At 40.8% G+C, this 25,932-nt stretch overlaps 1 gene segment (V, D, J or C); it reads right to left on the bottom strand.

Annotated features, from left to right (window-relative positions):
* LOC308352359 (T-cell receptor gamma chain C region 5/10-13-like) overlaps positions 1 to 25,636 on the bottom strand; it is a 55,177-nt gene extending 29,541 nt beyond the window's left edge. The window contains exons 1-2 of the C gene segment in view: positions 25,489 to 25,636; positions 25,090 to 25,393 (exon numbers count right to left, since the gene is read on the bottom strand).
* Between the last annotated feature and the right edge of the window lie 296 nt (positions 25,637 to 25,932).

Raw genomic sequence — 25,932 nt, 5'->3', positions numbered from 1 at the left:
GGATTGTGTCAGTTAAGTGGCTGAGCAAGAATTCAAACAAGTTCTCTATCACTCCAAAGGCTTTGTAATTTCCATCATTCATTCCTTCATTGTATAACATTGTACACACTGGGATGGCTTCCTTCCCAGGAAAGTTCTTATAGATGGAGAAACAGAAAAAATTCACATGTCCAAAAGCCAACCTAGTCCCCACAGAGGTAAGGATAAAGATAAAGTGACTTTGGGTCACTTGGGCTTGAGTTACATTGTCAGGAGTAGGCTGGCTTTGAAGTTTGTTGTTGCTATGTTATGAGGGTTTGAATTTGTTCTTATCAGAGTTCAGACACCTAAAAGTCCTCTAGTTGTATTTTGTCTTTGTCTCTTCACCTGTCTTTGAGTCCTCTCCTTGTTCTGCTCCCCAGAAAGGGTCTGTCTCTCGAAGCTCTCTGAGCTCTGTCCCACTGTGACTTTTGCCCAAGGTTTGCTAACATGGTGGTAAAAGGTCAGGGAAGCAGACATTCTCTGATATTTTTACTAAGTCCCAATTTTAAGCAGATACGGTGAAACTGGGTCTTAAAGACATGGCCTTCACAAGTATTCCTGCCTCTTTTCCAGACGTGGAACATTTTCAATCCTTGTCTCCCTCCCCCAGCTGCAGGAGGTTCCGACCAACTTCAAGCTGTGGTTTGAAGCCCATCCTTGGGCAGATGAAAACGTGTTACTTTTGGACAGAGGGGAGATCTTCTGGGCAGTTTCAGTGGTTGCCTCCTCTGCCTTCCTTCAACTGCCATGGGATGCCACCAGGGCCTTCCTCTGCAAAGAAGTTGCTTTTTTCTATGGCGGGTAGATTAGGTCTGGGTGGATAGCAGCTCTTGTTCCCCTCCTGCAGCACCAAGGGAGGCTTTCTCTGGATTGTGCCTGATCTTCCATGTAAGAATTTTGTGGGGTTCTGGAGAAGACACAAAAATACCCCTTATATAGTCCTAAGGTTCACACTCTTCCTCCAGTCTATGGAGCTTTTATTATTGCATTAACAAATTCTACTTGAATCATCTGATCAGGTGAATGTGTTTGACAACATCTGTCCAAGGTGAGCAAAGGCTCACCTCCTGTTTCTCCCTGCAAGTGCCTGTCTGTCTCCAGTTTTTCTAAAATTCATATGCCTGCAACCTCCATTCCCTGAAGGACTCAAACAAATTATTAAGTTTCATTCCTACTTTTTTGAACTTTATTGTAAAATTGTAGCAGTGCCATTTTCACCTCTCTACGTCTCGGAGCTCATGTGGCTCCTCTGCCATATTTTTGGTTTGTTGTTGTTTTTCTATTTTCCTTCCATTCAAAGCCTAAAAAGCCTGGGCACCTGGGTGTTTCAGTCAGTTAAGCCTACAGCTCAGGATGTGATCCCAGGGTCCTGGGGTTAAGTCCAGCATTGTCCCCCTCTGCCTCTGCCTCTGCCATTCTCTCTCTTTTTTATTCTGCTTGCATTTTGCTTGTTTGTTTTTAATGACATTGATAATTTTTCTTGAAGAACATTGACCTATCATTTTTTAGAATGTCTTATATTCTGAAATTTAAAAATTTTTTCCTCAAAAAATTTTTCTTAAAGATGAATAATAATTAATAATATAAAATAAAATTCAGAGAAGTAAATTTCAGATGATTTTAGCCTAAATTCTACTATTTGTCTTTTTCTTTTTTAAATTGGGTTTATTTCCTTACTGAGTTGTGACATTCCTCTTAGTACTCTGAACACCAGTCTTATCCCTGATTTGTCTTTTGAAAATATTTTCTTCTGGTACACGGCTTTTCCTTCCATTTTCCTGACATTTCCTATTTTCCTTTTTTTTTTTTCCTAGTTTTGCAAGATGAGAAATGTTAAATTTGAATAAGTGCTGATTCTCAAACCTTCGTTTTATAAACTTGTTTTTGGTGTCCTAACTGAGCAATCTTTGCCAAACCCAAGGTCACAAAAAATTTCTTCTGTATTTTTTAAGTTATACATTTATGACCTATAAAACATTTTTAATTAGTTTGTATATATGGTGGTGAGTATTGATTTTTACTTGTTTTTTATTTGTTGTTGTTGTTTTCTTCACATAGATGAACAATGGTTCCAATATCATTTGTTGAAAAATCTATTTTCTTTTCATTGGATTACCTTGGTAACATGTCAGAAATTAGTTAAGCACTTATGTGTCACATTTGCTCTGAATTATTTTCCTCTTAGCTATATATCTATGAATTCACTAATACTCCACTGTCTCGTCATTGAAGTTTCATAGTAGTGTTAAAACTCTTTTCAAAACTGGTCTGCTAATGGTATGCCCTTTACCTTCCTGTATGAATTTTGCAACCAGTTTATTGATTTCTATGAAAAGTCTCCTGGATTTTCATTGGGATTACACTGAATCTACTTACCCTTTGGGGAACTTTTGACATCCGATATACATTAAGTCTTCCAATCTATGCACATGGTATACCTCCCCATGTATTTAGTTCTTCTTCAACTCTCTCATTAAAGTTTTATTGTTTTCAGCATACAAATCCTTCATATTTTTAGAAAAATTTTCACTATGTATCCTAAAGGTTTTTTTTTTCTAATATTGTAGTTGTGGCTATAATAAATGATACTTTTGTAACATTTCAGTTTCCAATTGTGAATTGCCAGTATATAAACACAATTGATTTTGCCTCCCACATCTATTTTACAATGTATAATCCTCCATTGTGAGCATGTGTCATTATTTAGTTATGCAGTCTACTATGTCTGGATATTTATGTAATTGCACATTTTGCAGTTACCCAACAAATACCTTTGGCATAATATTTTCAAAGTGTTGAGATTGTGCCTTTAAAGTAAATTTCTTTTTTTTTTTAAGATTTTATTTATTTATTTGACAGACAGATCACAAGTAGGCAGAGAGGCAGGCAGAGAGAGAGAAGGGAGGAAGCAGGCTCCCTGCTGAGCAGAGAGCCCGATGCAGGGCTCGATCCCAGGATCCTGGGATCATGACCGGAGCTGAAGGCAGAGGCTTTAATCCACTGAGCCACCCAGGTGCCCCTGAAGTAAATTTCTGGAAGTAGTTTTGCTAGGTTGAAAAGCAAATGCCTATGAACTTTTGTTCGATATTTCCAAATTCCCCAAAGAAATGGTTGTATTTTACATCTTACCAGAAATGTATGATCGCCTGCCTTCTTTCACAGCTTTGTCAACAGAGAAATTATAAACTTTTATTCTTTTATCCACTTTGTATAAATTTAAGAGCTATTTGTATATTTCTTTTCATAAATAACCTTTTCATATTTTTTGCCATTTTCTTGTAGGGTATTTTAAATGTCTTACCTCCATTTTCAAAATGTGTTTTTAAGTTGAGGCTAGTTGACCATTACGTGCTATACAGGTTGTAAATATTTCCTCATGGTTTGTCATTTGTCCTTTAACTTATGGTGTCTTTTGTCATGAACACTTTGTTTTCATTTTCATGGAGTAAACTTTGTCAATATTTTCTCTTATTTCATCTTGAATTTTAGTTATAGTTACAAACTCATTTCATCACTCATTTCATCTGTGCTTTCTTGCACAGAGAGGGTTGTCAAATGTTCTCTGCAGGGTCAGATAACAAGTATTTTATTTAGTTTTTTGGCCTAAGGTCTCTGTTTTGAGTCCTCACATCTGCTATTGTAGCACAAAAGCAGTCATAGTTAGGAAATGAGTAGGCATGGAAGCATTCCATAAATGTCAGCAGGTGTTCTATTTATATTACTATAAATAAAAATAGATAAGAGTAGTTTATAGGTTTTGTTTCATATTTTGCTATATTACGTTCAAATATGCCATAATAACCCACATTAGCAATGTAAAACCTGAATATAGTGAGCATTAGATATGCTCCAAGCACTTGGAAGAAGTTTGTATGTATAATTTAAGTTACCCCCCTAAACAGCTTCTTCAGTTAAATATGATTATATTTTCTATTTTCAAGTGAAGAAAATGAATCAATGATAGTTTAAGCAATTTATCTAGAGTAAGACAGTATGGACAGGATGGATATGTCACAAAGGGTCATCGAGGAAACACTGAGAAATAGGGAAACAAAATAAAAATAAATGTCACTCACAGTATATTATTCTAGGGCAATGATTGATAAACATGTTCAATAGAGGACCAAATGGTCAACATTTCAGGTTTTGTGGGTCTCTGTTGCAACTACTCAACTGTGCCTTTGTAGTGCAAAGCAGCTGCAGACAATTTGTAAGCACAAGGTCAAGGCTGTGTTTCAATAACTGTTTACAAAACTGGGGCTTGTCTGGCAGGGGAGAGTTTGCAGACCCCCTGTTCAATGGTAAATACTATTGTCATTATGATTAATTGTAGATTTTTAGTTTTTCTTTTCTTTTTTTTTTTTCAGGCATATACAGAGTTGTAATGGTATTAGATGGGAAAATATAAATACATAACCATTTCAAGTGTTATATATAAAATTATATTTTACATATTTATATAAATAATGCCATTATTAAATGCAAAAACCAAAAAAAAAAATATTGACAGCATTAGTGCTGAAAATACTGACTATAACTTAGTCCTCTATCTTGATCAAGTCCTCTCCTGAGGCAACATGTTCTAGGCCCCTTGGAGCTTAACATTCACATCTTAGAAATGCTAAAACCTGAGGAAATTTGCTCTGGCCCTCACTAAATTTTTAAATTTCATGCATCATTCTTCTAAAAACAGGTTTTCAATGGCTACATAGTATCTTGTCGCTTCAAAGCCACATAAATAAGGCTGTCCTTTCCCTCCTATTCATCACTACAGTGTTTCATGGTTGTCCTGGGCTGAAAAGTCACAGTGGCTCCATCTCCCCATGTAGGCAATTCAATACATTCATGTACTGTTCTTCTGAGAATTAAATACAATAAAGTGTGGAAAATATTCAAAACAGATACTCTGAGAAGCTTAATCCCTCTTTTCATTCACTTCTTTCTTGAAAGAGTTCATTGTTCTCTGATTCCATCTTTCATTCAGGGGGTCTTCTTACCTTTCTTCTGTAGATGTGGTAGGAGACAGGAGAGGCCTTGTTGAGACCTAGGCCCTCAGATTGGTACCCCTGGAACCCACCCCAGTCAAGAATCATGATGGGTAGGGCATGGGACACAAAGATTCTCAGTTTGCCCTTGAGAAGGTTCTGACACTGCTGGGTCAGGAATTCATTCTGCTTCCAAAACATTTGTGCCCTCGATAGCACCACCTGATTCTTAGAAGGAGAAACAGAGAATGAAGCTGTTGTCATGATCTCAGGGAACCAGAGGTAAACTCTGCATGGTGACTATGTGGTTAGATATCCAATTACCACAAGTATCAAGTTTTTCTGAAGTAAAGATCATTCCTCTGCATTTGAAAGTGGACTCTAAGGAGATGGGGGAGGAGGTTTTGTAATTTCACACATTACTTGTGTGTATCACTATGTTGAAAACTGTTGACCATCAAGCTACTAACTACAGAAATTTATTCTCAACCATGATTTTTAATCTTAGCAATTTGTGAAAGACCTTCACCATCTTTTCTTTACAGATAAAAGGAGCATATGTTATCCTTTTTCATCATCTGATCTGTATTCAGGATTTTTATTTTCCTTGCAGAATCCTGGAGAATAAGTTCTTATAGGTGTTTCCACCGTGTTGGAGGTACCTGATGTACTCAGGACATGTTCCAATGGAGTAGTGCTCCTTTTGTCCTAGTATTGACCCTGAATGTGGAGTGAGGTATTGTTTCTACCTCTATAGTAAAGGATTTATACCTTGGTGTCTTCTATAACTAAGATACCTGCCATTTACTTAGGGATATAACAATCAGTGGATTCCTCAATATGGCCATAGGATGGTAATAAAAGCATGGAATTTTTATGTTTCATAGGTCGTTCTACCTCCAAAAAACTGTAATGCCCATGAATAAAATTGGAAAGTAATAATAAGAAATACTTATGTAGTCTTTATATGCCTTTACTGTCTTCATTTTGAATCATTTAGGTACTAGAAATCTCTCTACCATGCATTATCAGACAAATGGGTTTTCCTTGGTACCATTCACTATGTATTTTCTGAGTTCCCTGACAGCCTAATTTAGTGGGATATCAGTTTGAACTGCTTTAATTTGTACCATAATTGTCAACCTCATATGGGCTCACCGTGTGAACAGAATCTAAGATGTTTTCCTGCCAACCTCAGGAAATACAACAGAGGGAGAGACTCAGGCTGGGCCCCCAGCTGTGCAGCCTCTGCGGTTGCCCATATTGAGAAGGATGTGGGTGGGTCAGACCCGAAGATGGTTCTTGTGCAGCTTCTCTTGGCAACTCTGATGCTGTGGGTCCTAATCGAGCTGCCACAGAAGTACATGGCCCCATCTTGTTTCCTGAAGAAATTTACTTTCAAGGTTGAAGTGGAAGTTTGTTGTTCTTCACGCTTAAGTGACCCTAGGTAAGATGTGTTGAGACAAATGTGAGATAGTCTATCCCTGATCTTCCTTCAGTCTGTACCAATACATGACTTCTCTGTTAATGTCCTCAGTGGTAACCTTGCAAGATATATAAGCACACTCATCTCTTGCTCTGGAGATTGATATTGTGGGTTGCTCCAACTTCACCTGCCCAAAGCCAACTGCAAGCAAAGAAGAGAAATTCCCATGAAAAAATTTTATGGAAAAAAAAAAACAACATAAATAATTTCCTGAGTTTCTTCTGTAGACTGAAGATCCTGAGGGACAAGTCATAGGCCCGGGAGATGAGAAAATGAATGCTTTAAGCTGTGGCATCTCGTTGGCCGGGCTGGCTTTCCTGTGACAAGGTAAGAAGTGAGGTTCCTGTTACAGAACTCCTCAGGTCAGGGGCTGAAGGGTGGGGCCGGTTCAAGTTTCTCAGACGAAGTGGTGGCTTATATATTTCCGTGGGTTGTTGCTGATCTGTCCCAGTTGTAAGCAGGTCTGGGGCTTCCTGTGTCCCACGTAATTGGGCTTCCAGTCCGGAAAGGAATTCCTGGTAAATGGATCTTTTTGGGGAGTGGCAGGAATTTTCTCACACCCACTCAACCATTCCCCTGGAATCTCATACTGCAGAACCTTGCTCAGAAGCATGAGGACAGGCATTTGATATTGAAAAGTCAATTGATAGCTTATTGGCATTTTACTTATTCTCTGAAGACAGCTAATCCCTCAGGTCCTGCATTTGTGTTGTAACACATTGGAACGATTTGTGTCACTCAATGTTCACTATTAATCTGTCTCTGCTGTCGGGGACAATGTAGTGTTCCTTGCATTGTCCTGCAGCGAAGAAGTGGTTTAGTTCAATAATCAAGAGAAGCCAATTGATCTGGGTCACTCCCTTTCTCTGCCACCTCACCCTGTACCAGCTGTGTGACCTGGACGAGTCACTGACCCCTTAGTACTTCAGTTACCTCAGGAGTCAGACGTGCTTGCTAATACTGCAACAGAATATTTAAGTGATCTGTGTTACAGGGGTAACGTGCTGAAAAGTGAGAACAGGGAGAGAGAACGCAGACACACCCACCCATACCCACCTCCCTCACACCCTCCCTCCATACACATGCAGGTAGGCTCTTCTGCTCTTGGCAAGTTCCCTTTCATCTTTCACAGGGAGAATTAACAGTGGCTCTATATGGTGGCCCATCTAACAACCTCAATGAATTCTCAGCTCTGTTGTGATGACATCATTCTGGAACCAACCTCCCCACGCCTTGCTCCAATAATAATTTATTGGACCTCTAGTGTTCATTTAAGGAATTGCAGTCCTTAAACCTTTTGGTGAATTCCAGTTCAGAAGGCATGAACTTAATACCTTTGGCTCAACATTAAACTTAACTCATTAAGCTCTAATTTTTTTAGTTTTAAAATGGACCAATAATAATTAAGTTACAGAAGGATTTTTTTACATGCAATAATAATAGCACACAGCGATTCCCTGTCTCAGTGTGAACGTTTCCACTCTCTGGATGCTGAGATGATGGACAATGGTACAGCCTGTGTACTGTCAGCCCCCACAGAAGACTTTCACTCCAAGAACTTTTGGAAAGCACAGCTCCTGAGGTCAGCTGGAAATATGTGCAAGTATAATCCAAGATGGCTTCCTGGAAAACTCCAGAAGTGTTTCAGACCAGGGGAGACTGAGCCTGGGACCCTAGCAGGGGAGCTGATTGTGGTTGGCACTGAAGGGAGGGTGTTGATGGTACAGACCCAAGAAGATCTTCTGTTGGTTGTCTCCACAGTTCTAGGGTGGTGAGTATCATCAGCACAGTAGTAAATGACAACATCCTCTTTTTCTATGAAATTTATGGCAGGGATTGAAGTAAAAATTTGAGAAACCTTTCACCTCAACTTTGCTCTTCCCACCTACATGACTTTGAGTTGGGATTTTTTATTGACCTTTCAAAAATCCGATGCTCCAAAGCCTGATTGTGTTTTTGCCCCTACCAGTGAATGACTACCTTTTCAAAAATCGTTCTGGATTTCTTGCAATATATGTCAATATGTCTCTTTACTTAATTTTTTTTTCTTTCCTTTTGTGGAATGGATATGTGGAAATGTTCCATCTTTGATGGAACTGTAAATAAAAGAAGAGTATTTCCAATGAACTTCCTTTGAAAAGATTTTATTTATTTATTTGAGAGAGAGACACAGAGAGTATGAGAAGGGGGGAAAGGGAGAAGCATATTCCCTGCTGAGTAGGGAACCCAACACAGGGCTCAATTCTAGGACCCTGGGATCATGACCTGAGACAAAGGATGACACTTAACCAACTAAGCCACCCAGGCTCCCCAAACTTCTAATAATTATAAGAAACATTACAGAATTTCTTTGCCCTCTCATCTAGATTGAAATGGTCCAGGAGTGTGACTCATTAGCCCAGAAGAAGAAGAAAGTGAATGCTTAGAGCCATGACACCCCATCTGCCAGAATGTGTCCTATAGAAGAAAGCAGGACAGTGGGGACCTTGTGGCTGGATGCCTCCAGCCTTAGTGTCATGAGGGCATGGCCTGAAATGGGGAGGATGAAAAAAGTGGTTGATGAGGTTGATTGCTGGCCCTTTAGTGCTGGCTGCAGACTTGTAGGGAATGAGGGCATTGTGTTTTGCAGGCTTCTTGCTGCTGTGCCCATCTCAAAATAAGACAGGTGGTATCTGGAGGACTGCTGGCATAAATGTGAAGGGACTATGAAAGAATCTTGATTTCTGTGGAAATGAGAATTGTTTCTACTTGCCAGGAGCTATTTTATGAACATGCTTTCTCTATATAATATTTTGCAATATTGCATGTTTAATAAATATTAACTTTCAGGAGAGGAAATATTTAGGGTACCTGGCTGGCTGAGTTGGTAAGTGTCTGACCCTTGATTTTGGCTCAGATCCTGGAATCTTAAGATTGAGCCACACAGAGAGACAAGATGGAGGGGAAATAGGAGGAGGCGCCATTTCAATCTGTACCATAAACTGAGCTGATTACCTACCAAAGAACTCTGATCACCCATGAAATCAGCCTGAGATCAGAATTATACATGTCTGGATCTCTACAGGGGCAGAAGACACCAGTGGGCAGGTAAAGCAGAGTGGGAACATCGGACTCAGAAGAGAAACAAAAGGGGGAGGGAGCCACCAGAGGTGACCAGTTGGAAAGTAATACCCCAGTACGAGAGCGCCCTGCGTCTGGGGACCAGCATTGACTTGGAGTCTGGTTAAAAGCACTCAAAAAGAGCAAAGAACCGGGGGGGGGGGGCAGAAATTGTGGGAATTGGGGCGGTAGGGACAGGGGCTTAAGTCCCGGGATGCAGGACAGCCACCCCTGGTGCTGAACTAGAGAGAGTGCGGTGGAGAAACCAGGTCTTGGTCCCTGGGCCACCAGCGCACCTTAGAACATGTGGGGTCCAGCTCCCATGAGGGGTGGGGAGCCTCTCCAGATGGCAGAATGCCTCACCGGGCTATCAGAGCCTGGGAGAGGTGTGTGAAGCCCGGTGCTCTCGGACCCAGAAAGACCAGGCACTCCCAGCCCAGGCCAGCGGGAAAATCTCAGTGTGCATTCGCTGCTTGGAACCTCTCTGGCTGTCTGGAGCTGCCCAGACAGCCACCGCTGCTGTGGTTTTGCGTACAAGCAGGAGATCCTGGGTTCCCAGGGACCACAACTCAGAACCTGCTCTGCCAGCAGCCAAGGGGCTGCAGCACCCACAGGGGAGCAGACTGAGGCTTCTCTCTGAGAGGGGTTTTGGGGTGAAGTTTGTTTCCTCTAAACCTCCAAAAACCATTAAAAGTTGTCAAGGTGAGAGAAAACAAATGAACAAACATAAAAACTTCCAGAGAACAAAAGCAACAGAGTTTTTTCCTCAGAGTCCACCCCCTTGAGGGGGGCGGGAGGACTTAACTCAGGGAACATCATTGACTGAAAACCCAAGTGGCAGGCCCCTACCCCAGAAAACCAACCAGGAAAAAAAAAAGGAAAAAAAAAAAAAAAAAGATGACAAGAGAACCACCGCCACTACTTCATAGATACAACTTTTATTTTTAACTCATTCCCACTACTCTGGTTCATTTTTTTATATATATATAGATAATTTTTTAACCTATTTACCATCACAGTGGGATGTCCAGTACATCAAATTCCATAATAACCTTTTAACCTGAACTTTTTGATACATATACCCGTGTATTTCTTTTGCTTTTCTATTTTTTTAATTTTTTTTAAATTTTAGTTTAGTTTAGTGTAGTATATTCTTTTTTTATTTTTATTTTCTAATATTCATATAGAGTTAAACTTCAAGGTAATCCCCTTTCCCCAATCAATGTTATCCCTATAGGTAAATCGATTTTTAATCCCCCTTTATCTTAGGAAAGTTGAGTCCTTTAACAAAGATATCAAGATACATCCAGGAAGAATCAAAATAACCTTCCTCACAGACACTGAGAATTTATAACCACTCTCCCATCTTTTTCTTCCGCCAGTGTTTCTGTGTATTTGTGTTTGTCCTATAGTATATTAATCTTATACTTGGGGTTCTTTTTGATGAGGTTCTTCCTTTTTTTGCTTTTACATATATATATATTTTTTTTTCTTTTTCTCGGCATATACTTTCATCAGTCTTTTTGTTTGTCTGTTTTTGTTTGTATACTTCATAAATCTTACCTCGGAGCCCATTTGGGCTGAGCCTTCTCTTTTATCTTCCCTTTTTTTCCTGTCTCTCTCTCTCTCTCTTTTTCTTTTTCTTTTCTTTTTTCTCTCATTTGGGTGGGGAATCCTGATTGCTCAGAAGCGTTCCAGGGTGCACCTTGACTGCACCATGGTCAATACATCCAGCTACATCTGTTCAGCCATCTCTCACCAAAATGACTAGGAGGAGGAATGCCCAACAGAATAAAAATACAGAGGACGGGCCTTCCGCAATAGAGCTAATGGCTATCGACATAGACAATATGTCAGAAAGGGAATTCAAGCTAACAATTATCCAGGCAATAACTAGGTTGGAGAAAGCCATGGATGACCAAACGGAACTGATTAGGGCAGAACTGAAAGCCACCAGGGATGATGTTCACAATGTTAGGGCAGAACTGAAAGCCAACAGAGATGATGTTCAAAATGCTCTCAATGAGTTCCAATCTAATCTAAATTCTCTAAAAGCTAGGGTAACTGAGACAGAAGATAGAATTAGTGATCTGGAGGACAAACAGATAGAGAGAAAGGATCAGGAGGAAGGCTGGAACAAACAGCTTAGAAGCCATGAAAACAGAATCGGGGAAATAAATGATGACATGAAACATTCCAACATCAGAATTATTGGAATCCCTGAAGGGGAGGAGAAAGAAAGAAGTCTAGAAGATATAGTGGAACAAGTTTTCCATGAAAATTTACCCAATCTCACCAATGGAACCATCGTTCATGTACTAGAGACAGAACGGTTTACCCCCAAGATTATAGATTCTTGAAAGTCCTCAAGACACCTGATAGTAAGAATGAAGAATTATAATTGCAGGCAGACCCTCTTGAAAGCAGCTAGGACAAAGAAGCTCCTTACTTACAGAGGAAAGCCCATCAGAATAACGTCAGACCTGTCCATAGAGACCTGGCAAGCCAGAAAGGCCTGGCAAGATATATTCAGGGCACTAAATGAGAAGAACATGTAGTCAATAATACTTTATCCAGCAAGACTGACATTCAAAATGGATGGAGAGATAAAGAGTTTCCAAGACCGGCAAGGCTTAAAAGACTATGCAACCACCAAGCCAACACTGCAGGAAATATTAAGGGGGGTTCTATAAAAGAGAAAAAATCCTAAAAATATCACTGAACAGAAATATAGAGACAATCTACAGAAAGAAAGACTTCAAAGGTAACACAATGTCAATAAAAACGTATCTATCAATAATCACTCTCAATGTGAATGGCCTAAGTGCACCCATAAAACGACACAGGGTTGCAGATTGGATAAAACGACAGAACCCATCCATATGTTGTCTACAAGAGACCCATTTTGAACCTAAAGGTACGCCCAGACTGAAAGCGAAGGGATGGAGAAGCATCTTTCATGCCAATGGGCCTCATAAGAAGGCCTGGGTAGCAATTCTTATATCAGATAAATTAGATTTTAAACTAAAGACTGTAGTCAGAGATACAGAAGGACACTATATCATTCTTAAAGGGACTATCCGCCAAGATGATCTAACAATTGTAAATATCTATGCCCCCAATATGGGAGCAGCCAACTACATAAGAAAACTATTAATCAAGATAAACAGTCATATTGATATGAATACATTAATAGTAGGAGATCTTAACACACCTCTCTCAGTAATAGACAGATCATTGAAGCAGAAAATCAATAAAGAAACAAGAGCATTGAATGACACATTGGACTACATGGACCTCATAGATATATACAGAACATTCCACCCTAAAACAACAGAATACTCATTCTTCTCAAGTGCACATGGAACCTTCTTCAGAATAGGCTACATACTGGGTCACAAATCAGGACTCAACCGATACCAAAAGACTGAGATTATTCCCTGCATATTCTCAGATCACAATGCTTTGAAACTGGAGCTCAATCACAAGGAAAAGTTGGGAAGGAACTCAAACACCTGGAAGCTAAAGACCACATTACTTGAGAATGCTGGAATCAACCAGGATATCAAAGAAGAACTTAAACAATTGATGGAAACCAATGAGAATGAAGACACTTCGGTCCAAAACCTATGGGATACAGCAAAGGCGGTCCTAAGGGGGAAATACATAGCCATCCAAGCCTCCCTCAAAAAAATTGAAAAATCCAGAATACACCAGCTGTCTCTACACCTTAAAGAACTGGAGAATCAACAACAAATCAAACCAACTCCACACACAAGAAGGGAAATAATCAAGATTAGAGCAGAGATCAATGAGGTAGAAACCAGAGATACAGTAGAATGTATCAATGAAACTAGAAGCTGGTTTTTTGAAAGAATCAATAAGAGCAATAAACCATTGGCCGCACTAATCCAAAAGAAAAGAGAGAAAGCCAAAATTAATAAAACTATGAATGAAAAGGGAGAGATCACAACTAACACCAAGAAAGTAGAAACAGTCATCAGAAGTTATTATCAACAGTTATATGCCAATAAGCTAAGCAACCTAGATGAAATGGATGCATTCCTGGAAAACTATAAACTCCCAAAATTGAACCAGGAAGAAATTGACAACCTGAATAGACCGATATCTAGTAACGAGATTGAAACAGTGATCAAAAACCTCCCGAAAAACGAGAGCCCAGGACCTGACGGATTCCCTGGGGAATTCTACCAAATGTTCAAAGAAGAAAAAACACCTATTCTCCTGAAGCTGTCTCAAAAAATCAAAGCAGAAGGAAAACTTCCAGACTCTTTTTATGAAGCCAGCATTACCCTGATCTCCAAACCAGGCAGAGACCCTACCAAAAAGGAGAATTTCAGATCAAAATCACTGATGAATATGGATGCTAAGATTCTCAACAAGATCCTAGCCAACAGGATCCAACAGCACATTAAAAAGATAATCCACCATGACCAGGTGGGATTCATCCCTGGGTTACAAGGATGGTTCAACATTCTCAAATCACTCAATGTGATAGAACAAATCAATAAGAGAAGAGAGAAGAACCACATGGTCCTCTCAATTGATGCAGAAAAAACATTTGACAAAATCCAGCATCCATTCCTGATTAAAACGCTTCAAAGTATAGGGATAGAGGGAACATTCCTGAACTTCATAAAATCTACTATGAAAGACCCACAGCAAATATCATCCTCAATGGGAAAAAGCTTGCAGCCTTCCCGTTGAGATCAGGAACATGACAAGGATGCCCACTCTCACCACTCATGTTCAACATAGTATTGAAAGTCCTAGCAACAGCAATCAGATAACAAAGAGAAATAAAAGGTATCCAAATTAGCAATGAAGAAGCCAAACTCTCTCTCTTCGCAGATGACATGATTCTTTATATAGAAAACCCAAAAGACTCCACCCCCAAACTACTAGAACTCATACAGCAATTCAGTAACGTGGCATGATACAAAGTCAATGTACAGAAATCAGTGGCTTTCTTATACACTAACAATGAAAATACAGAAAGGGAAATTAGACAATTGATTCCATTTACTATAGCACCAAGAACAATAAGATACCTGGGAATAAAACTAACCAAAGAGTTAAAGGATCTGTACTCGAGAAACCACAGAACACTCATGAAGGAAATTGAAGAAGACACAAAAAGATGGAAGACCATTCCATGATCTTGGATCAGAAGAATAAACATTGTCAAAATGTCTATACTGCCTAGAGCAATCTATACTTTTAATGTCATTCTGATAAAAATTCCACCTGTATTTCTCAAAGAGCTGGAACAAATAATCCTAAAATTTGTATGGAATCAGAAGAGACCCTGAATCACTAAGGAAATGTTGAAAAACAAAAATAAAACTGGCGTTACCTGATTTCAAGCTTTACTGCAAAGCTGTGATCACCAAAACAGCATGGTACTGGCATACATAGACCAGTGGAACAGAGTAGAGAGCCCAGATATGGACCCTCAACTCTACGGTCAAATAATCTTTGACAAAGCAGGAAAAATTATCCAGTGGAAAAAAGACAGTCTCTTCAATAAATGGTGTTGGGAAAATTGGACAGCTATATGTAGAAGAATGAAGCTCGACCATTCTCTTACACCGTACACAAAGATAAACTCAAAATGGATAAAAGACCTCAACGTGAGACAGGAATCCATCAGAATCCTAGAGGAGAACATAGGCAGTAACCTCTTCGATATCAGCCACAACAACTTCTTTCAAGATATGTCTCCAAAGGCAAAGGAAACAAAAGTGAAAATGAACTTTTGGGACTTCATCAAGATCAAAAGCTTCTGCACAGCAAAGGAAACAGTCAACAAAACAAAGAGGCAACCCACAGAATGGGAGAAGATATTTGCAAATGACAGTACAGACAAAAGGTTGATATCCAGGATCTATAAAGAACTTCTCATACTCAACACACACAAAACAGATAATCATGTCAAAAAATGGGCAGAAGATATGAACAGACACTTCTCCAATGAAGACATACAAATGGCTATCAGACACATGAAAAAATGTTCATCATCACTAGCCATCAGGGAGATTCAAATTAAAACCACATTGAGATACCACCTTACACCAGTTAGAATGGCTAAAGTTAGCAAGACAGGAAACAATGTATGTTGGAGAGGATGTGGAGAAAGGGGAACCCTCTTACACTGTTGGTGGGAATGCAAACTGGTGCAGCCACTTTGGAGAACAGTGTGGAGATTCCTCAAGAAGTTAAAAATAGAGCTTCCCTATGACCCTGCAATTGCACTACTGGGTATTTACCCCAAAGATACAGATGGAGTGAAAAGAAGGGCCATCTGTACCCCAATGTTTATAGCAGCAATGGCCACGGTCGCCAAACTGTGGAAAGAACCAAGATGCCCTTCAACGGATGAATGGATAAGGAAGATGTGGTCCATATACACTATGGAGTATTATGCCTCCATCAGAAAGGACGAATACCCAACTTTTGTAGCAACATGGACGGGACTGGAAGAGATTATGCTGAGCGAAATAAGTCAAACAGAGAGAGTCAAGTACCATATGGTTTCACTTATTTGTGGAGCATAACAAATAACATGGAGGACATGGGGAGATGGAGAGGAGAAGGGAGTTGAGGGAAATTGGAAGGGGAGGTGAACCATGAGAGACTATGGACTCTGAAAAACAACCTGAGGGTTTTGAAGGGGCGGGGGGTGGGAGGTTGGGGGAACCAGGTGGTGGGTATTAGGGAGGGCACGGATTGCATGGAGCACTGGCTGTGGTGCAAAAACAGTGAATACTGTTACGCTGAAAAAAAAAAAAAAAAAAAAAGATTGAGTTTCTTCCTTGAGAGGAAGAAGCCAGGATGGCTGAGTTTTCCTCCTGAGGCAGCAGTTCTATTTTCTCTCCTTTCCAATTAATACCATTTCTGAAGTGATCCATACTGGGTAGTTGAATGTTGTGGAGGTGGAGGACGGTAGTCCAGAAGGCCAATGGCCTACAACTAAGAGGACTGTCTCTTCCTATGCAGGAAGGTTCATCCTGGGAATGAAAAAGACTAGGAAACAGAAAGAAGACACCCATGGTCACTCTGGAGAGAGGTCTGCTGGTCCACCATGGCTGCTAGGCATTTCCGCACAGACCCTGTGTCTGTGTTTGTGTTTATGTCTGTGTGTGTGCATGCATGTGTGTGCATATGCATTTGCATTGCTTTCTGTCCTGTGTGTTTGTGCTATGTGTGTCTCTGTGTATGTGTTGTATGAAGAGGTAGCAGTTGTGTGAATGTGTCTAATTGGGGGAGCCCACACTTGCTACCTGACTGTAGCTTAAGGAAGGCTGAGAAACAGTATCTGACATTTTTCCTTCCTATAGTGGGAACGAATTCATTCTTTCACTCAGATTCATAAGGTGTGATGTTTCCTGGACATAGACGAGGGTTTCCGATGCTAGGAGCCAAGAAGGGAGATAAATGGTCATTTCAGACACATTCATGGAAAAATGTGTTTTTTCTTCTTGAATTATTTCAAACATGGAAGTAAACAAAGGCAGAATTTATCTTTTGTTTATTATTTTAAACACTTTCAAAAATGGAGATTTTCTTTATTTTTCATAACTTTAATAGCTTTCGATATTGAAGGCATTTTCTACATGGTAGGTGAACACATTGCTCCATTATCTCATTTAATCTTCACAAAGCCTACTAAGTGGGTGATTTTATTATTGTTTCCATATTTCATATGAGAAAATGGAGGCTTTGGACACACCAGTTATTTTATCAAAGGTCTGAGCTTACCACTGAGTAAGTGGTAGAGCAATAATCTGTACCAGAGGATCTATATCTAGAACCCACAATCTTAAATAAGATATTTTATTTCTGCCATACATACTTTTAATATATAATATATTATATACCACTATGTAATAAGAATATACATGTATATGTACATAAGTATGTATGTATTTTCAGAAGGGTCTATATACTTCTCTCAAAGTACCAGAATGCGTGCTTAGGATTCATTACAGGAAATACTCTCAAGGGGCTTCCTCAGTAATGCTTCCTGGGATTCACTGATTCACAGATTAATTCAGCAAGTGTGTGTGGAGGCTGCACTAAGACAAGGCTTGTGCAGACCCTGGGAAGGTCACAGACACAGAGAAAAAGGTCCTACTTGGGAGCACTTGTATCCCAGGAGCACTGGTCTTCATCTTCCTTCATTTGGCACCACACCTGGCCCTCATTGTCATGTCTCTGACCACAGTCCTGTGCCCTCTCTCCATTTCAAGCCCCTTCTCATGCAGCCTGAACCATAGATATTCCCTGGAAATCTCAGGAAAAGAACTGATATGTCCTGACTCTCAGGCAGAAGCTCTCCACAGGAGGCAATCAGGTCAATGGGAAGTTGCAGCAGGAAGCCTGGCATCCTGAAGGCACAGCTGGTGGCTGTCTGCTTCTTTTCCCCTTGATTCTAGGACTGAGGTACCTGACAGGGAGCACAGGGTGGGGGCTGAGGCTGAGGCTGGGACTGGGGCTAAGTTGTCCTGTGGAAATGATGAGAGTCCAGAACTGAAGAGAGGTTCCTGGGGCTGACTGTCGGGCTCCTCTAATACTTGGTACATTTGCATGTGGCTTCATCTACTGTGTTCTCTGGACTGTATAAAAAGAATTCCAGTAGGGTGGACAGGATGTCTCAGTGCTGCCTATTTCTTGTTCTCATCATATTGCCTCTAAGCATGTGTCTTAAGAGACCAAATACATCTGACACATCAGATATCCAAAGCATGATTCATTTTTTTTTGGCACCAATAAATCACTTTTTTTGGTAATTACAGCATTGAGTAATTGTCCTTTTTTCTACTGTGGATATAGATATAGATATTTCTGGTTGTATCACTTTGACTACTAACTGGAAAGAGAGAGAGTGAGATAGACATATAGACACAGATATGTAGATAGAGACAGATATGAAGACAGACACTGACAGATATATAGACACAGGTATATCTAGTATAGATAGAAATATTGCAAATGGGTGTCAAGGAAGACTTTTCTAAGTTAATTGTCCCAATTATTTCATGGTAAGGAGTAGAGACAGATGTGAAATTTAAAAGAAGTACTGATGATAATACTGAGTCCTCCTCTAGGCTGTATGCTTAGTTCTTGGATTTCTCAACTCATAATCTCAAAGCAGTTGCTGGGGAGGGAGGATCTCCTCCACAGAAGACAACTGGAGATGCTCCAGCTGATCTCCTCTGACTCCACAGTCCGGGACCCATGGGGTCTATGCAAACACTGACTTGTGGTGTTGTTGCTGTTTTACTGTATTGCTCATGATGGTCAAATTTCCTCAAGGCTTTAAATTATAAAATTTGGTTCCTAGATTCAAACAATAGTATTTTCATTCGTTCTTTGACAATACTTTTTTGTAAATTAGCTTATTTTTTAAGAGTCAGAAAGCTTCACAGACTAAGTTTTTTAAAACGCCACATCTCGTCTATGTAGTTACTACCTTCTGAACAGTCTCTTAGCACAGGAGTTTCCTTTTTTCAGTAAATAAAAAAAGCCACAGCCTTTGCAGAAATAATTAGAACAAGTCACTTTTGCTCCAGGTTGACACAGCCCTGCTCAGGGTATAGAGCAGGGTGGGCATGGGATGGGTTTTGGCCCCCATGGTGCCCCCACCCTTAGGCATATATGAGCAGAGCACACTGGTAACACCAAACAGAGGCTGCAACTCCGGGTTTGCTACAGGGGAAGGAAGTGTCATTATTGTTGATAACATATACATGTCATTTCTTCCTTATTCTGATTTTGGAGGGAGGTGCTAACCTTAGCAATTGAAAATAGTTTCCTCTGGTTTGGAACAGCTTCTTTCAAGATAGGACAATCTCCTTTGACACATTCCTCAACGTTTCTGTTTCTCTGTCTGTCTCCTGCTCATTCTCATGATGACATCACTATGCATGGAGAGAGAGTTCATTCTTCCAGTCTTCCTCCCACCCTCTTCGAGCCCTTTGCCCTGCTGGTCTTTAGGATTGGTCTCTTCATCAGAACCTTCTTGTGCAATAACCAGCCCTGAACCCACCTCCACTGACTCACACCATGCCGTGAGATGTAGAGTTTCCACCCTGCAGCTTCTGTTCTTGTCTAAGCATCAATTCTTTCTGCCATAAAATAAGAGCACTTGCAGGATTTTCATGGTGAGCACATGATTTCCTCCACAGACTGAACACCAAGCATATTGTCTGGCAGCTAAATGGATGGAATTCCATTTTGTTCATTGCCAGGACCTTCAGAATGAGTTTTTCACAACTACTGAAAATCTCTGAACAACTTACTTCTCTCTGAGATAATCATACCATTTCAACATAATAGTCTATAGCTAGGAATGCAAGTCAATGGGAAATTATGTCAAACCAGACATTTAGGACAGGGTTAGTGACATCTGTGGGGAGGTACATTGATATCCATCAGTTTCCCTTTCCTCTTTCCTCAAATACTGAGGCATTACATACAAAGAAGTACATAAACTGCTTAATACAATGCCTACCTAGTACATAAGGAGTCTTCAGTAAAAAAAAAAAAAAATAGCTATTATTAACATCTTATCTGGAATATTACATTTATTAAATATCATAAAGAACTTAACTCTTTTTCTTTGAATGAACAAAGGAAAGAATCAAAGAAATCTAATGACCTATGGATTACATATACTGATTCTACCACTTCCAGAACAAAACCAGATTTTTGGTAACTGTTTGGTAACTTCAACTTAAAAGTTAAAAAAAAATCAAAGGGACAGAACTCACAGTAGGTAGGGATGATCTGTTTGTGATCAAACATTTAAATGTTGACTCATACATGACAGAAAGGTAGATGAAGGAAGGACAGAAAGATACCTCAATTATAACGAATGTGAGAAGCTCGATTTTAGTTGATATTACGAAAGTGGCAGGCATTTCTCTACTTTCTTTTTGTAAGAGTTAGGATTGGTTCACAACTGTACACTTGTTTATTGTATTAAAGAACATCAAGAACACTGAATTGAATTCATCATAATACTGGCTCATAAAGCCCTGTAATCATTTATTGACACAGAGATAGAGATCTCTTTATTTTTTGCTTCTTAGGTGATGATGACTTACCTAATAACTCGACAAATACCTCAGAATCCCTCATTTACCTGAAGAACAAAAGCATTAAAAGTAATCTATACGTTCCTCTCTATTAAGCTGGTCAACTAGAAAAGCACAACATTTAACGATAATTTCTCAATACTTGTCCAGTTTCCTGTTCTGTTAAAGATGGGATTTTGGTGGCTTTGTGGAAAGAGAAATGAAAGGAACTAGATAAAATCTCCCAACTTTGCAATTTGTTTTACTCACTTGGGGGCAAATAGAACCCACTTATTTGACTACTACTTGATTTTTATTCTTTTGCTCCTCCACGTGGACAGTGGACCTCTCCTTACCTTGCCCTGGGCATTATGAGGTGGACCTTCAGGGACTGCACAGATGGTTTTCCTTATCCTATGGTTGCTGTTTGGAAGAAGCCAATGGAAGCTTCAGCAAGAGACTGGGAAGTGGAAGAAAGTGAGGTCTGGGTTCCCTCCCTGAAGGGGGCCTGCATTCTCACAGGGGCCAACATATAGTGCCAACTCCCGCCACACCCAGAGGTTCATGCTCAGGAACAAGAGGGGCATGTGGGAGAAGTCATTCCCTTTTATACCAACTAACCCACTTCAGGGATTTGTTTCTTTTTTCCCAGGGCCCACTGGCTTGGAATTCTAGTGTCCAAGAAGAAATGCTTTTGTCAGGTGACATGGGGATGGTTTTTTTGAGCTTCAGATTCCATTGGCTAACTTTCCACTTGAAAACGGAACAAAGATTCCCATGACTGTTTCCACAAAGGTTAAGGATCCTGGGGCACAGAGCAATGGGGGGTGGGGGGGGAGTGGAGCATTAATCCTGAGGAGGAAATGAGAAATTTTGCAGTATCCATCCTTTGTGCCCCTCAGCAACCATACTGTAATTTGCCTGGGGGAGAAATCCATGCCCCCACAGCAGGAGAAACACAGGGTCATACTTGAAAGCGTATCTTCCTCTCCGTCTCCAGATGAACACATGAGGTTGGTTTTCTAGCAGGCTTTTATGAAAGGCTTTCAGGCAATAAAAGTGGGAAAAACTTTGCTGAACAAAACTATGGTTTTGTACAATTCTGTTTTAGAGGGTCTCAGTCTCTCATCTGCAAGTAGACAAAAGGAATTTAAATAAAGGAGGTAATGAAAATACGGTGTTAATAGGAAGACTCAGTATTGGTGTCACTGTCTATACCTGGTATCTGTTCTGCAGACAGGAAAAGCAACACTCAGGCCACGAAGGCACACTGAGCTCCCTTGGCATGAACCTTGTCTCTAACTTGACACATGGAGGCAGTAGGAATCAGCAGAGAAAAAAGATTTTGTTTTGTAAATGAAGCAAAGTTTGATGGAGAAGAGGGGAAAAATAGTGGTTAAGACAGAGGCTATTCCACATATTTCTAACCATCAGATGTCACATGGTGTGCCTAAGTGCTCAATAACATGCAAGAATTTTAATATTAAGTTACATGCGAATTCTGTTTAACAGTAAATTTCTAAAAAAAAAATCAAAAGCCATACAGGTTTTCTATGAGTCAATAAGGGTATGAGTGACATAGGAAAAACTCTCCTGTAACCAATGTTTAGAAGTGACCTCTCCAGGTTGTGCCCTTTTCTCTACTCAAAACTTTGTTCCTGAACCCATTCTGGGTGCAGAACATAAAGAACATCCAACAAAAAACAGTCAAAATAGATCTCCAGGTATGCCCAGAAATTTTCAGAATTGTGAATTTTAGAGATGACTCTGATGTAACAGACATGAGTTTTTCCACAGTACTAATGTGTGTGATCAGTTAGTAATGCATAACAGAACTATGGAAACTATGATTTTATGGGGCACCTGGATGGCTCAGTGGGTTAAAGCCTCTGCCTTCAGCTCAGGTCATGATCCCAGGGTCCTGGGATCAGGCCCCTCATCGGGCTCTCTGCTCAGCAGAGAGCCTGCTTCCCTTCCTCTCTGCCTGCCTCTCTGCCTCCTTGTGATCTCTGTCAAATAAATAAATAAATAAACAAGTAATCTAAACAACAACAAAAAAGAAACTATGATTTTATGAGATGTTCGTAGACATTATTCAGCATTAATTTCATAATATAATGTTGCTTCTATTAGCCAAAATCATTGTGTCTCACCCACCTCAAAAATGAAATAAATGAGTTGAGCTCAAATCATCAGGATATTTCAAGCATTCACCTAGCAAAATCCCCCACCCATGAGGTAATGTGAGCCCCTCTCTAAGAGTCAAAATGTCAGTCTCAGTCCAACAGACATCAATGGATTCACCACCGTACTCGGTCCTGTACATTCTAATAAGATGTTTTCAGTGTTGTTAGAATCAGCGATTTAAACAACCATTTAATTAGCAACAATTTACTTAGGATAGGAGGTTTTGTTGGTCTCTGGATGGTTTGGCTTTACTGTGTTTGGCCAAAGTGTCCTTGGTGAAGCTTAACTTATCCGCAAGGAGAAGGGCAGCTAGAGGAAATGACTCCAAATATGACTTGTTTTTCCCTCCACATAGGGGTTGTGTGCTCCACGCACGGGGCTACTCTCTTTTTAGGTTGTAACTCAAAGACACTATGGACCCATGTTGAAAACTGAGATTTACATTGACCTGGGATGACTTCTCTGACAGTGTCTTCATATTTAGCTAATTTCTCTCTAACAAAACTCTAATACTCTGGTCTCAGAGTCACTCCCCTATGGAGTCAGGCACTGAGAGGAAAGGGTTCAGTGGTATTAGGATATGGGGAAGACAAATGAAGGAATATCCCCAAAACAGAGCAAAAGTAAGTTTCTGCCCACCCCCCCCCACCTCCTGCACGTGTTGGAGGTCTTCGGCTTGACCCAGGCTTCATTAGAGGAAAGGGGTGTTGGCCTTTTTCACAATCAGGCACGTGTTAAATATAAATCTCCTAGTGCAAAACCTCAGGGAGACAGATGAGGAGTTAATTAATCTGAGGGACTAATTACCTACAAACGTTTTGGGCTTTCCTTTCGGCAATCATGTTTACCAGTGCTATTGAGTTGTACATAAAAGTTGGCTCTTCAATTGAAAAGGCATTTAATTCAGCGTAGACTTCCGCAGAGAGCTTTTTCTTTTCCCCCACCGACGGCAGCAGGTGTTTTCCTGTTTGGGACTGGAGGATCAGTAATACAGTTTTTCTTTTCTTTTTTTTTTTCCCTCGAGAAGTTGACAAATTTATAAGAACTTAGCAAATATAGTGATATCTTATTGGTATAATTTTGCTTTATTACAGAGGACCAACCCCATTACTGTGGTAGTTAAACTACCTCCCTGTACAGATGAGAGAACAGAAGTCCAAGGAATACGGCCCCCAAATCCCATATGGAGTAGCATTCAAGGAGAATTGGAAGTGAGGGCCCCGGGTCTCATCTGGGGTTGTTGCATCAACCTGCCTGAGGATCATGTCCCCCCACATGAGTGGAGCACCAGGTATGCCAGCGCATGAGGGTGCTGAGAAGTTAGTCCTACCAGCTGTTTGCTGTGCTTTGCTCACTGACTCTCTACTTCAAAGTAATAAGCAGTGGGCGGGACGGCAGTTTGAAAACTGGAATCAAGAGTCCACTTCCTATTTCGGTTTTCAATCATTTTATGGTAAGTCTCTCTCTGAAATGATTTGCACAATATTTTATCCCCACATTCTTCTTTGGAGATGGCCAGAATCTTCAATCGCCAGCCTGTCACAGCTCCGTTCCATAGAAACAAAGATAAGTCACAATATGAGACTCATTTTCTAACATTGCATTTTAAAGAAGTTAAAGAAACAAATAAAATTCTAGGATTATTTTATTTACTGTGAGATATCCAAACCAGGATTTTCCTATTTCTAAATTGAGGGTAGTAGCATTCATCTCAAGGGCGACTTCATTACTTCAACATGTAGTTAATATAGAAATTATTAAGAAGGTATTTCATCTTTTTTTTTTAAATAGTCTCCAGAACATGACTTGTATGTTACACAAGCAGCCCATCTCAGGTTGAACTAGCTATGTTTCAAGTGCTCAGGAGCCACATGTGGCTAGTGGCTAGTGGCCACTGCATTGAGCAGCTTAGATTCTTCTCCAAATGCTTCAGAAACGCTGCGCTGGACGACTTTCAGAGCAGTCCCTCCAGACTGGAAAGCTCCCTGGGTTTGCGCCCGCCTGCACGTCAGGGACTCCTTAGGTTCCAGGGTTCTGTGCAGTGGACCAATGGAGAGGGGAGGGGTCCTTAGCGAGATTCAGGTGCTGGGAGCTGACCCCAGGACAACCCCAGAGACCCAGAGTCATTGGAATGTGCCAGGTCTTCAGTGCCCTGGGAGACAGAGACCTTTTTGCTCAGGGAACTGGTCAGAGCACAGGGCTGTGGTACTCCCAGGCAGCGCAGTAGTACACGCCCTCGTCGCTTTTCTCCAGTTTCAGCACCGACAGAGTACAGCTGTATCTATCCTTGCCCCTCCTGGCATTGACTTTGTCCGCTTTCATGGGAAAATCCCGTTGCACAGAGGACGTGGACATGTCTAGGTAGAGGATCCTCTTTGGTGCCGTACCCTCCTGGTGGCGGTACCAGTGGATGTAGCTGACCGAGCTGTCCACTTTGCAATCCAGAGGTTGTGAACTGCCCACACGTGCCACCAACAAAGCAGTCTGACTCAGCTTGAGCCCTGCTCCACCACCTGCCAGGGGAGAGGGAAACAGCTGTGAGACAGTGATGGTCAGGAACCTCAGGGTGTCCCCTGTCCTCTGCACCGGGGAACAAGTCAGGACTTACCTGGAAACAGGAGAGCACACAGGATGGCAAGGGGACCCAGCATGGTTCTGTCTCCCACCTGGTGGAAAGAAACCCTGGGTGACCTACTGGCTGCACCTGCTGGGGAGAGACTGTCTGGGTGTGTTGCAGAGGGCAGGTTAAGACCTGAGTGTCTGTTTCCCAGAGGCACCTGCAGTTACTAGTGAGAAAGAGGCTGGGAGGAGAGAGGGAGGGGCCAGAGGGCTGGGGCAGGTCTGACCACAAGGCAGGAGGGAACATAGATGGTTAGGCAGCTGAGAAACACTGAGGACTGTTGGTGCAAGGAGGGCACCAGTGATATAACAGCAATACTTGACTGGACCTGAGCACCACACTAACTGGTTTCTGCTTCTTGTTTGACCACATCCTGAAAGTCACCCTTGAGAGGAATGCTACTACCCTCAATTTAGAAATGGGGAAATCCTG

Source organism: Martes martes (genome assembly GCF_963455335.1).
Source record: "Martes martes genome assembly, chromosome: 11".
Taxonomy (NCBI): domain Eukaryota; kingdom Metazoa; phylum Chordata; class Mammalia; order Carnivora; family Mustelidae; genus Martes; species Martes martes.
The sequence above is the reverse complement of the archived record's forward strand: the minus strand, read 5'-3'. Positions and strand labels throughout refer to the sequence as shown.